General features: G+C 42.3%; 1 long non-coding RNA gene across 3 annotated transcripts; it reads left to right on the plus strand.

Moving 5' to 3' along the window:
• Positions 1–337: 337 nt before the first annotated feature.
• LOC139536692 (uncharacterized) lies at positions 338–12,293 on the plus strand. 3 transcript variants are annotated; one of them, XR_011667388.1, is made up of 4 exons: positions 338–755; positions 1,726–1,904; positions 2,055–2,215; positions 12,038–12,293. It is a non-coding gene; the product is annotated as an uncharacterized lncRNA (long non-coding RNA). The 3 variants fall into 3 exon arrangements; XR_011667387.1 differs by having other exon boundaries at positions 2,055–2,195; XR_011667386.1 differs by lacking the exon at positions 12,038–12,293 and having other exon boundaries at positions 2,055–2,887.

The following is a 12,293-nucleotide window of genomic DNA, read 5'->3' on the forward strand; positions in this document are numbered from 1 at the left end:
ATACATGATGACATTATTATGGATAAGAGCGAGAATATTTTTATTTGTCAAATGGCAGTCAAGCATCGATTATCAGGTCACCAGAATAAGACACGCGACATTTATTGGAAAATGGCATCAAACTCATACCATGCACTTTCACCACAATTTATTTAATCTGTAGCCTAACAAACTGCATTCTCGAGTCGTAGTGGGAGGACCACACAACATATCATCACGTGACTCCATGTTTACTTCGATATGATGGGTATCATATCAATATGATGGTTATTATATCAAAATGGCGTTTCCACTGCCATGTCTCGCATTATTCATTTTACAGACACAAAAAGATCCCACCATGTCAAACCAACAAATTATCTGTTGGCATTTATAAAAATGTACTGAAACTTCCTGTTTCCCTCACAGCTGTGGTGATTTTTTTTAATACAGTATGACTTTACACACATTAAAACTGTGGATGCAAACGTGATTAATGAAATCAACGATGAAAGGATGTTGTAGCGAATTCGGGGAGGACCGGCTTATCGAGCCCGGGTCCAGTGACTGTCAAGCCAACACCTTAACCTTTACACCAAGAGGACATTGATTGATTGATTGATTGATTGGAGACAGCTTGTGTAAATTAAGAAGCGACTGACCATGCAATGCATGCTTCCAGTAGGATGCACAGCCAACAATTATGGTTTGCGTGCCCTGCCGAAGGAGCCTATCATGAGGAATAAGTGGTTGGAGTTCGTTGGTCCCCAGTGTTGGTGAGTATACCGGTAGCTAGACCATAGACTCCTGGTTATGTATATTTTTATTATCATAATCACTCTCAACACTAGCATAGCTGACATTAGTTAGTTATCTACCAACTAGCTAACTACATAACTGGCAAATGTTAGCCTACCTCAGTACAACTCAGATATGGCTTAGAAACACGATAACATTTCAAAAGTAGGCAAATAATTAGTAGGAAAACCATTTGTCATAATTGTGATGTCACCAGGTTGACTTTAGATGCAACTTTCGCCCTAAGATTGAGGGGACCACCGTATTTTTAGCTAGCCAATATTAACATTGCTAGCCATTTTTGACTAACTTTGCTAGTAACAGTAATGGCAACATTGCCATCTCTCTGAAGTAAATTCTACGACATATGGCAGTTTCCTACTAATTATTTGCCTACTTTAGCAATGTCATCGTATTTCCATGCCACTCTAAGTTAGTGTAATTTAGACGAAACAGTCACAGAAAGCCTCAGAGGTGCAACCGATGTCTAGGACACAAATAAATATTGGATTCACCTCTGGTCCTACTAGCTAACTTATGTCTGTCTACAACAATGAACTAACTAGCAGCAACAGACTCAAACCAACGCAGGGCCATAGCAAAACATGTCACAGTTGGTTGCATAGTGTAATGGTGTCACCGGCCTGAATATAATCCAATTTGGAGTCAGTCTACATATGTAAAGCATAGAATTAGATTTCAAACTAGATCACGTTATTTCTCGAGCTATTTTTATAATTGAGGGATGATGACAAATGTTGACCCTGTTTTTCTGTTAGACAAAGTGCACAGTAGGGTGCCAGACTGATCATCTGGTCATGAACGGATGTCAGGACCTGCCAAAGGAAGCAAACGTCATAAAATGTCCAGCAAAGTGATTGCAATGATTTAGCGACCCCCCCCCCCAAAAAAATAATTTTATTCACTGTTCACTTGCTATTTTCACAGCTTGTCAGGCAAGACCTCAGAATAAAAGTGTGTCATGCGACACAAGTACCCTTTTGACACCTCCTACGTTGTTGCCAGTCTCTCTCGACCCCTATAAAAAGGACACGCCATCATGAGGCCTCCGACAGTGACCCGAGTTACTGCCCTGATGACACAGATGGCTTCATCAACAACGACAGGTAGTGTGTTATGTGAAAAGTTGTATTAAAATATACCTGATTTGATAAAACAGTAGGCTAATTCCCCAGACAATCAGATACAACTAGTAGAGCCATTTTGGTTGTGAAGTACATTAGTAAAAAGCTGTTTATTATATCACCCTGTCACAGGCCCTCGTCGTCCTCACCAGGGTATTGAGCTGACTGCAGTTCGACTTCAGTGGGTAAATGCTCACCTTCGATGGCCACTGGCACGCTGGAGAATTGTGCTCTTCAAGGATGAATCACGGTTTCAACTGTACCGGGCAGACGGTGTGTATGACGTAGTGTGGGTGAGCAGTTTGCTGATGTCAACGTTGTGAACAGAGTGCCCCATGGTGGTGTTATGGTATGGGCAGGCATAAGCTACGGACAACGAACACAATTGCATTTTATCGATGGCAATTTGAATGCACAGAGATACTGTGACGAGATCCTGAGGCCCATTGTCGTGCCATTCATCCGCCGCCATCACTTCATGATTCAGCATAATAATTCATGTCCCCATGTCGCAAGGATCTGTACACAATTCCTGGAAGCTGAAAATGTCCCAGTTCTTCCATGGCCTACATACGCACCAGACATGTCACCCATTGAGAATGTTTGGGATGCTCTGGATTGACGTTTACGACAGTTTGCCCCAGTTCCCTCCAATTTCCAGCAACTTCGCACAGCCATTGAAGAGGAGTGGGACAACATTCCAAAGGCCACAATCAACATCCTGATCATGTGAAGGAGTTGTCATGCTGCAGGAGGAAAATAGTGGTCACACCAGATGCTGACTGGTTTTCTGATCCACGCCCCTACCTTTTTAAGGTATCTGTGACCAACATATGCATATTCCCAGTCATGTTAAATTCATAGATTAGGGCCTTATCTATTTAAATTGACTGATTTCCTTATATTGTACAAATGTAATTTAGTGAAATCTTTGAAATTGTTGCATGTGGCGTTTATATTTTTGACTCGGGTGTGAATACTTATGTACAGTAAATGAGATATTGTCAATTTACTTTTCGTCAGGCAACAAGATGAGTAGGAATTTTGCCTAACAGCAAAATTGCCTATGTCAATCTACTATTCCCCCATAGTACAAAAGTCTACCTATTCTGTGCCAGAAATAAATATTCCAAACATAGTCTTGGGCAGTTGTGGGATGCGATAGATCCCCAATTAATACAACCACTAGCATCAAACTTTTTTATGCAATGTGTCTGATGCAATAGATCAGAACGTTAAGCTTAAAATGTTGATAAACTATTCGGCTATTAATTCACATTATGAGCGCACCAAAGCGCGAATGTTCCATTTACGGAAAACACCATTATCGAAAGTGATCGTAAATGCAATTATGCCTGTAATGCTTTTATTATAAAGGTGCATTTTTATTGTAAAAAATTAACTTCCACCAACTTGAAACTCACGCTCTGCGTATGTATGCCAGTTAGGCTCTACACCCGTTGTAAAGTGGATTAATGTGCTTAATTATAATAAGTTATTTGGCCACTTTAGTTGTGATACAAACCTTATCAAAACATATAGACCTATGGGCTAGGCTACTAGTGGTGTACGACTATGACTCGAAAAAGTCGCAAATAAAATACATTGTTTCTTATACTGGGCTTAATTCGCAAGTTAAAATATATCATTCACAAGTGATAGGCTAATATTGTCACACATCAGACTTTTCTTAATTTAATCTTGTCATTACATTGACTAAATAATATACAGTACTAGTCAAAAATTTGGACACCTACTCATTCATGGGTTTTTGTTTTTTTGCTATTTTTAGTCAAATCAAATAAATTGTATTGGCCCCTAAAAAAATACAGATAAGAAATAAAAGTAACAAGTAATAAAAGAGCAGCAGTAAAATAACAATAGCAAAACTATAAATGGGGGTCCAGGTACAGAGTCAATGTGCGGGGGCACTGGTTACACCGGTTAGTTGAGGTAATATGTACATGTAGGTAGAGTTATTAAAGTGACTATGCATAGATGATAACAACAGAGTAGCAGCGGTGTGGGGGGGGGCAATGCAAATAGTCTGGGTTGCCATTTGATTTGGTGTTCAGGAGTCTTATGGCTTGGGGGTAGAAGCTGTTTAGAAGCCTCTTGAACCTAGACTTGGCACTCCGGTACTGCTTGCCGTGCGGTAGCAGAGAGAACAGTCTATGACTAGGGTGGCTGGAGTCTTTGACAATTTTAGGGCCTTCCTCTGACACCGCCTGGTATAGAAGTCCTGGCAGGAACCTTGGTGATGTACTGGGCCGTTCACACTACCCTCTGTATTGCCTTGCGGTTGGATGCCGAGCGGTTGCCATACCAGGCAGTGATGCAACCAGTCAGGATGCTCTCAATGTTGCAGCTGTCAAACATTTTGAGGATCTGGGGACCAATGCCAAATATTTTCAGTCTCCTGAGGGGGAATAGGTTTTGTCATACACTCTTCACAACTGTCCTGGTGTGCTTGGACCATGTTAGTTTTTTGAAGCTCTCAACCTGCTCCCCTGCAGCCCCGTCGATGAGAATGGGGGCGTGCTCGGTCCTCTTTTTCCTGTAGTCCACAATCATCTCCTTTGTCTTGATTACGCTGAGGGAGAGGTTGTTGTCCTGGCACCACATGGCCAGGTCTCTGACCTCCTCCCTATAGGCTGTCTCGTCATTGTCAGTGATCAGGCCTAACACTGTTGTGTCATCGGGAAACTTAATGATGGTGTTGGAATTGTGCGTGGCCATGCAGTTATGAGTAAACAGGGAGTACAGGAGGGAACTGAACACGCACCCCTGAGGGGCCCTTGTGTTGAGAATCAGCATGCATATGTGTTGTTACCTACCCTTACCACCTGGGAGCGGCCCGTCAGGAAGTCCAGGATCCAGTTGCAGAGGGAGGCATTTAGTCCCAGGTTCCTTAGCTTATTGATGAGCTTTGAGGGCGCTATGGTGTTGAATGCTAAGCTGTAGTCAATGAATAGCATTCTCACATACAGTGGGGCAAAAAAGTATTTAGTCAGCCACCAATTGTGCAAGTTCTCCCGCTTAAAAAGATGAGAGAGGCCTGTAATTTTCATCATAGGTACACTTCAACTATGACAGACAAAATGAGAAAGAAAAATCCAGAAAATCACATTGTCATTTTTTATGAATTTATTTGCAAATGATGGTGGAAAATAAGTATTTGGTCTATAACAAAAGTTTATCTAAATACTTTGTTATATACCCTTGTTGGCAATGACAGAGGTCAAACGTTTTCTGTAAGTCTTCACAAGGTTTTCACACACTGTTGCTGGTATTTTGGCCCATTCCTCCATGCAGATCTCCTCTAGAGCAGTGATGTTTTGGGGCTGTTGCTGGGCAACATGGACTTTCAACTCCCTCCAAAGATTTTCTATGGGGTTGAGATCTGGAGACTGGCTAGGCCACTCCAGGACTTTGAAATGCATCTTACGAAGCCACTCATTCGTTGCCCGGGCGGTGTGTTTGGGATCATTGTCATGCTGAAAGACCCAGCCACGTTTCATCTTCAATGCCCTTGCTGATGGAAGGAGGTTTTCACTCAAAATCTCACGATACATGGCCCCATTCATTCTGTCATTTACACGGATCAGTCGTCCTGGTCCCTTTGCAGAAAAACAACCCCAAATCATGATGTTTCCACCCCCATGCTTCACAGTAGGTATGGTGTTCTTTGGATGCAACTCAGCATTCTTTGTCCTCCAAACACGACGAGTTGAGTTTTTACCAAAAGTTCTATTTTGGTTTCATCTGACCATATGACATTCTCCCAATCTTCTTCTGGATCATCCAAATGCTCTCTAGCAAACTTCAGATGGGCCTGGACATGTACTGGCTTAAGCAGGGGGACACGTCTGGCACTGCAGGATTTGAGTCCCTGGTGGCGTAGTGTGTTACTGATGGTAGGCTTTGTTACTTTGGTCCCAGCTCTCTGCAGGTCATTCACTAGGTCCCCCCGTGTGGTTCTGGGATTTTTGCTCACCGTTCTTGTGATCATTTTGACCCCACGGGGTGAGATCTTGCGTGGAGCCCCAGATCGAGGGAGAGTATCAGTGGTCTTGTATGTCTTCCATTTCCTAATAATTGCTCCCACAGTTGATTTCTTCAAACCAAGCTGCTTACCTATTGCAGATTCAGTCTTCCCAGCCTGGTGCAGGTCTACAATTTTGTTTCTGGTGTCCTTTGACAGCTCTTTGGTCTTGGCCATAGTGGAGTTTGGAGTGTGACTGTTTGAGGTTGTGGACAGGTGTCTTTTATACTGATAACAAGTTCAAACAGGTGCCATTAATACAGGTAACGAGTGGAGGACAGAGGAGCCTCTTAAAGAAGAAGTTACAGGTCTGTGAGAGCCAGAAATCTTGCTTGTTTGTAGGTGAACAAATACTTATTTTCCACCATAATTTGCAAATAAATTCATTAAAAATCCTACAATGTGATTTTCTGGATTTTTTTTCTTCTCATTTTGTCTGTCATAGTTGAAGTGTACCTATGATGAAAATTACAGGCCTCTCGCATCTTTTTAAGTGGGAGAACTTGCACAATTGGTGTCTGACTAAATATTTTTTTGCCCCACTGTAGGTGTTCCTTTTGTCCAGGTGGTAAAGGACAGTTTGGAGTGCAATAGAGATTCCATCTGTGGATCTGTTGCGGCGGTATGCAAATTGGAGTGGGTCTAGGGTTTCTGGGATAATGGTGTTGATGTGAGCCATTACCAGCCTTTCAAAGCACTTCATTGCTACAGATGTGAGTGCTATGGGTTGGTAGTCATTTAGCTAGGTTACCTTAGTGTTCTTGGGCAAGGGCATTATGGTGGTCTGCTTAAAACATGTTGGTATTACAGACTCGAACAGGGAGAAGTTGAAAATGTCAGTGAAGACACTTGCCAGTTGGTCAGCGCATGTTCGCAGTACACGTCCTGGTAATCCGTCTGGCCCTGCTGCCTTGTGAATGCTGACTGGTTTAAAGGTCTTAATCCCATCGGCTGCGGAGAGCGTGATCACACAGTCTTCCGGAACAGCTGGTGCTCTCATGCATGTTTCAGTGCCATTTGCGTCGAAGCGAGCATAGAAGTAGTTTAGCTTGTCTGGTAGGCTCGTGTCACTGGGCAGCTCTCGGGCTGTGCTTCCCTTTGTAGTCTGTAATGGTTTGCAAGCCCTGCCACGTGACGAGCGTCAGAGCCGGTGTAGTACGATTTGATCTTAGTCCTGTATTGACGCTTTACCTGTTTGATGGTTCGTTGGCGGGCATAGCGGGATTTGTTATAAGCTTCCGGGTTAGTCCCGCTCCTTGAAAGCGGCAGCTCTAGCCTTCAGCTCAGTGCGAATGTTGCCTGTAATCCATGGCTTCTGGTTGGTATGTAACTGTGGGGACGACGTCCTCGATGCACTTATTGATGAAGCCAATGACTGATGTGGTGTACTGCTCAATGCCATCGGAGGACTCTCAGAACATATTCCAGTCTGTGCTAGCAAAACAGTCCTGTAGCTTAGCATCTGCTTCATCTGACCACTTTTTTTATTGATCTAGTCACTGGTGCTTCCTGCTTTAATTTTTGCTTGAAAGCAGGAATCAGGAGGATAGAATTATGGTCAGATTTGCCAAATAGAGGGCGAGGGAGAGCTTTGTATGCATCTGTGTGTGGAGTAAAGGTGGTCCATTGTTTTTTTTCCTCTGTTCTATCCTGCCGGTGCAGCGTATAGCCAGCCAGCTGTATGTTTATAGTGTTGTCCGTGAAGCATAAGATATTAGTTTTAAATGTCCCGTTGGTGGTTTAATCTTCCACGTAGGTCATCTGTTTCATTGTAGAATAATAGGGAAGACATCAAAACTATGAATTAACACATATGGAATCATGTTGTAACAAAAAGTGTTAAACAAATTCAAATGTATTTTATATTTGAGATTCTTTGAAGTAGCCACCCTTTACCTTGACAGCTTTGCACAAACTTGGCATTCTCTCAACCAGCTTCATGAGGTAGTCACCTGGAATGCATTTACATTTACAGGTGTGCCTTGTTAAAAGTTAATTTGTGGAATTTATTTCCTTAATGCGTTTGAGGATATCAGTTGTGTTGTGACAAGGTAGGGGTGGTATACAGAAGATGGCCGTATTTGGTAAAAGACCAAGTCCATATGTGACCAATTTCCTGAAACTACTTCACAGGGAGAGCCTTTTGAACATTTATTTTAAAAATGTTTTTTTGGCAGAAATGCCTTCTCGAACATGTGCACTTTAATGTGCCTTAATAACAAACTTGTATGCCATCTGTAAATACGAATACATTTGTTAAATTACGAGCCTAGTTGGTTTAGCCACAGAATCTGACAGCAACCTCAAGATAGCCATGATTGGCTGAGATAATGAGTGGGCTGGACATGCCGAGAGATGAGTTTGGATTGGTGTGCCATATAGCACACGTCTGTCTAATTGAGCTTGTTAGTATGTCTAGATAATCTCGTCTAACGTGGCTTTAAAAAATATATATATGTTTTGTGTTGTAAAACTGCATAAGTGTTGCTCTCTACTTTCTGGAGGCCCGAGTTTTGAAATCAATGGAATTTGAGTATGATAGCGAAGGAGATGGAGAAAACACCAGTCTCCGGATTGCATCTTCAAACTAAGAGCAACCATGGCATCCGACAGGAGACGCATATATCTATGAATTATGTGTACGGGTAAGATAGTCTAGCTGGCTACTTTTTCAGATATTAGACATTTCTAATTTTGACAGGAAGGGGTTTCATTTCAAGTTAAAGTGTACTGTTAGCTAGCTAGCTAATGTTAGCTGGCTGGCTCGCTAGCTAACATTACGTGTATGATCTTAATATTCGTATCAGAGCCATTTGTTTGGCTAGCTATAGCCTAATGTTAGCTAGCTAACATTGAACCTGGTTGGCTAGCTACCTGCAGATTCATGTAAAGGTAAATTCAGTCTGGCCATCTACACCGATTTCAGATCACTCATCTGTGTGCCAGAGCACAGAATAACTGATGCGTTTCTGGATGCACAACACCCGTTGAATGTGGCCGGTGTCAGTAAACATCGGGGGGGAAAGCGTCATTAAATTGTTGACAGCACCACAGTTAGTCATCGACGCTCTGGATAACATGAAAACAGCCTAACCAGCTCTGCTAGGGCAGGTAAAATGGTCAGAGTGGGGTGTTCTCTCATTTGTGTCTGGAAGTAACAAGCTAGTCAATGTTAGCCAGTTAGATTGGGTGCTTGACTGCTGTTTTGAGGTCATAATGTTCGGATCAACCCTATTTAATGGCCAGAGCATCCAGTGTGTGCTCTGAACGCGAAACACTCAGAATTTACGAGCGGACAATCTGACAGCACAGTTGCCGTCACCAACGCTCTGGATTACAAAACAGCCTAACCAGCTCTGCTAGGGCAAGTAATGTTCAGTGAGCTTTTCTGGAAGTATCTGAAAGTAGTGTCTGGAAGTAGCTATCAAGTTAGCTTGGGTGCTTGACTGCTGTGAGTACAGAACGCGTGGATCAACCCTTAAAGAGATTCTTTTTCGGTGGGGTTTATTGGCGGTTGGCATCCAACATTATGGTGCGTTACCGCTATCTACTGTACTAGAGTGTTGGCCAGAGACAAACTAAATCCTACCTGCCAGCCCCGTTGCTCTTTAAAAAAGATAACAAAATATTTTTAACTATATCTAATGACGTTCTACTCAATATACTCTTTAAACTAATTTCCTGTATCCCCTTCTCCTTCATACTAGATCTCAGCCTCTCTCTTTCCCTCTGATGCTGCCCACACTGTAGCAATACATGCTCCACGGTCTCTGTTTCCTGGCAATAATCACACTTTCCTGTTGGATGCTTTTCTATCACATTTAAGGACTTATTCAACCGGATGTGTCCCATCCTTAATCTTGTAAAAATAGCCTCTCTTCTGTCCCTTCCTGCTGTCCTCCCTGACTTTCCTTTGTACTTCAAATAAATGCCTGCCCTTAGTATCTCTATTCCATCTTAAGGAGATGGGTGGAGCTAAAGCTTAAGAGGGTGTGAACGATGCTGAATGGGTGTAAAGAAGGGCTCTCCAGTAGTAGTACCAAAACATTCAAAGGCCATTTTTTTTCAAAAGTGAGTTTACAAGTTTACCTACTTTCAAAGCAGAATTACTTTCCCATTGTTCAACTGTAGTTTATGATATACCATTGTGTAGCTCTGAGTCTCTACTTTTATCCAATTTAAAAAAAGACCATTTCAAATTTTGCTACATAACACAGATTTGAGTCGGTCGGTCATATATTATAGCAAGAACAGCTCAAATAAGCAAAGAGAAACGATAGTCCATCATTACTTTAAGACATGAAGGTCAGTCAATCTGGAAAATGTCAAGAACTTTGAAAGTTTCTCCAAATGCAGTCGCAAAAACCATCAAGCGCTGTGATGAAACTGGTTCTTGTGAGGACCGCCACAGGAAAGGAAGACCCAGAATTACAGAACGTCTGCTGCAGAGAATAAGTTCATTAGAGTTAACTGTACCTCAGGTTGAAGCCCAAATAAATGCTTCACATTCAAGTAACAAACATCTCAACATCAACTGTTCAGAAGAGACTGTGTAAATCAGACCTTCATGGTTGAATTGCTGCAAAGAAACCACAACTAAAGGACACCAATAAGAGAAAGAGACCTGCTTGTGCCAAGAAACACGAGCAATGAACATTAGACCGGTGGAAGTCTGTCCTTTGGTCTGATTAGTCTAAATTTGAGATTTTTGATTCCAACCGGCGTGTCTTTGTGAGACGCAGAGTAAGTGAACGGATGATCTCCACATGTGTGGTTCCCACCGTGAAGCATGGAAGAGGTGTGATGAGGTGGGGGTGCTTAGCTGGTGACACGGTCTGTGATTTATTTAGAATTCAAGGCACACTTAACCTGCTTTGCTACCACAGCATTCTGCAGCGACACGCCATTCCATCTGGTTTGCGCTTAGTGGGACTATCATTTGTTTTTCAACATTACAATGACCCAACACACCTCCAGGCTGTGTAAGGGCTATTTGACCAAGAAGGAGAGTGATGGAGTGCTGTATCAGATGACCTGGCCCCCACAATCACCTGACCTCAACCCAATTGAGATGGTTTGGGATGAATTGGACTGCAGAGTGAAGGAAAAACTGCCAACAAGTGCTCAGCATATGTGGGAACTCCTTCAAGACTGTTGGAAAAGCATTTCAGTTTAAGCTGGTTGAGAGAAAATAGTTAAATAAATAATTAAGAAAAACCCTTGAAAGAGTAGGTGTGTCCAAACTTTTGACTGGTACTGTATGTGTGAGATTTGTTTTGATTTAGAATGGACCATTATCATGCACCTGTATCGAAATGGGCAACGGGGGAAAAAAATGTAATCTATGCACTTAAATAGCGAATGGAGGGCGTTTTCCCGTGGTTAATTTTCATGCCAGCTAGTTAGGCTATACTCCTGTGGTAAATATAAGCAATGTGCTTAATATTAGGAAAGTTGAGATATAAATTTAGTAGGCCTAGCCTATAGAAAGCTGATGGGATCCTCCCCTTTTTAATAGAAGCCATCACTGTTTCCTCACTCAATTGCATAGCCTATAGAAATGTTGTGCAACATGAACTCATGGGCTCTCATGAAGTGTTTGATTAGATTTTCGACACATTTGAATTGATGTCAGAGTGATTAGAGGGACAATAGAGTTCTGAGAACCATGCAGTTAGCAAGTTTTGTAGAGCACTAATGACCAGCAGCAGCAGAGCTTGGAGAAGCCTAATTACCGTGACTAAACGGTCACGTGGAATTTGACTGCCTTCATGACTCGTGGCAGTAATACGGTCACCGCAACAGCCCTACACCCACAATGAGGTGATTACTAATAATACAGTACAAATGTTCAGTAATAGCAACACCTGTGTCACTGATGAACTCTGCCTCAACTCTGCCTATTTCTACAAATGGACTGGAGATGCTTTTGCCAGACGGCAGCCTCAGTCATTTGATGGGGAGTGCATAATCTGGTAGGTTTTATCTGACCTGTTCAAACGTCAATATGAACAGTACCTCTAACTGCCATTGGTAAAATAACAGTGACTGTGTGTGTATGTGTTCACAGAAACATCTATGGAGCCATGCAAGATGATGTGATGAAGTCCAGACTGACAGACGGGGTTGATACTGATGTCTCTGAATGGAGAGAGACCTGGCACTGCTTCTACATGTGCATTGCTTGCTCTTTGGGGTTTTAGGTTGGATTTCTGTATAAGCACTTTCTGACATCTGATGTAAACAGTGCTTTATAAATAACTTTGACTGATTGACTCAGCATTAACATTTTATATGACAACTTTTACCTGTTGTATTTTTTTAAA

This window comes from Salvelinus alpinus, chromosome 13, assembly GCF_045679555.1.
Source record: "Salvelinus alpinus chromosome 13, SLU_Salpinus.1, whole genome shotgun sequence".
In the NCBI taxonomy this organism is placed as follows: Eukaryota; Metazoa; Chordata; class Actinopteri; order Salmoniformes; family Salmonidae; genus Salvelinus; species Salvelinus alpinus.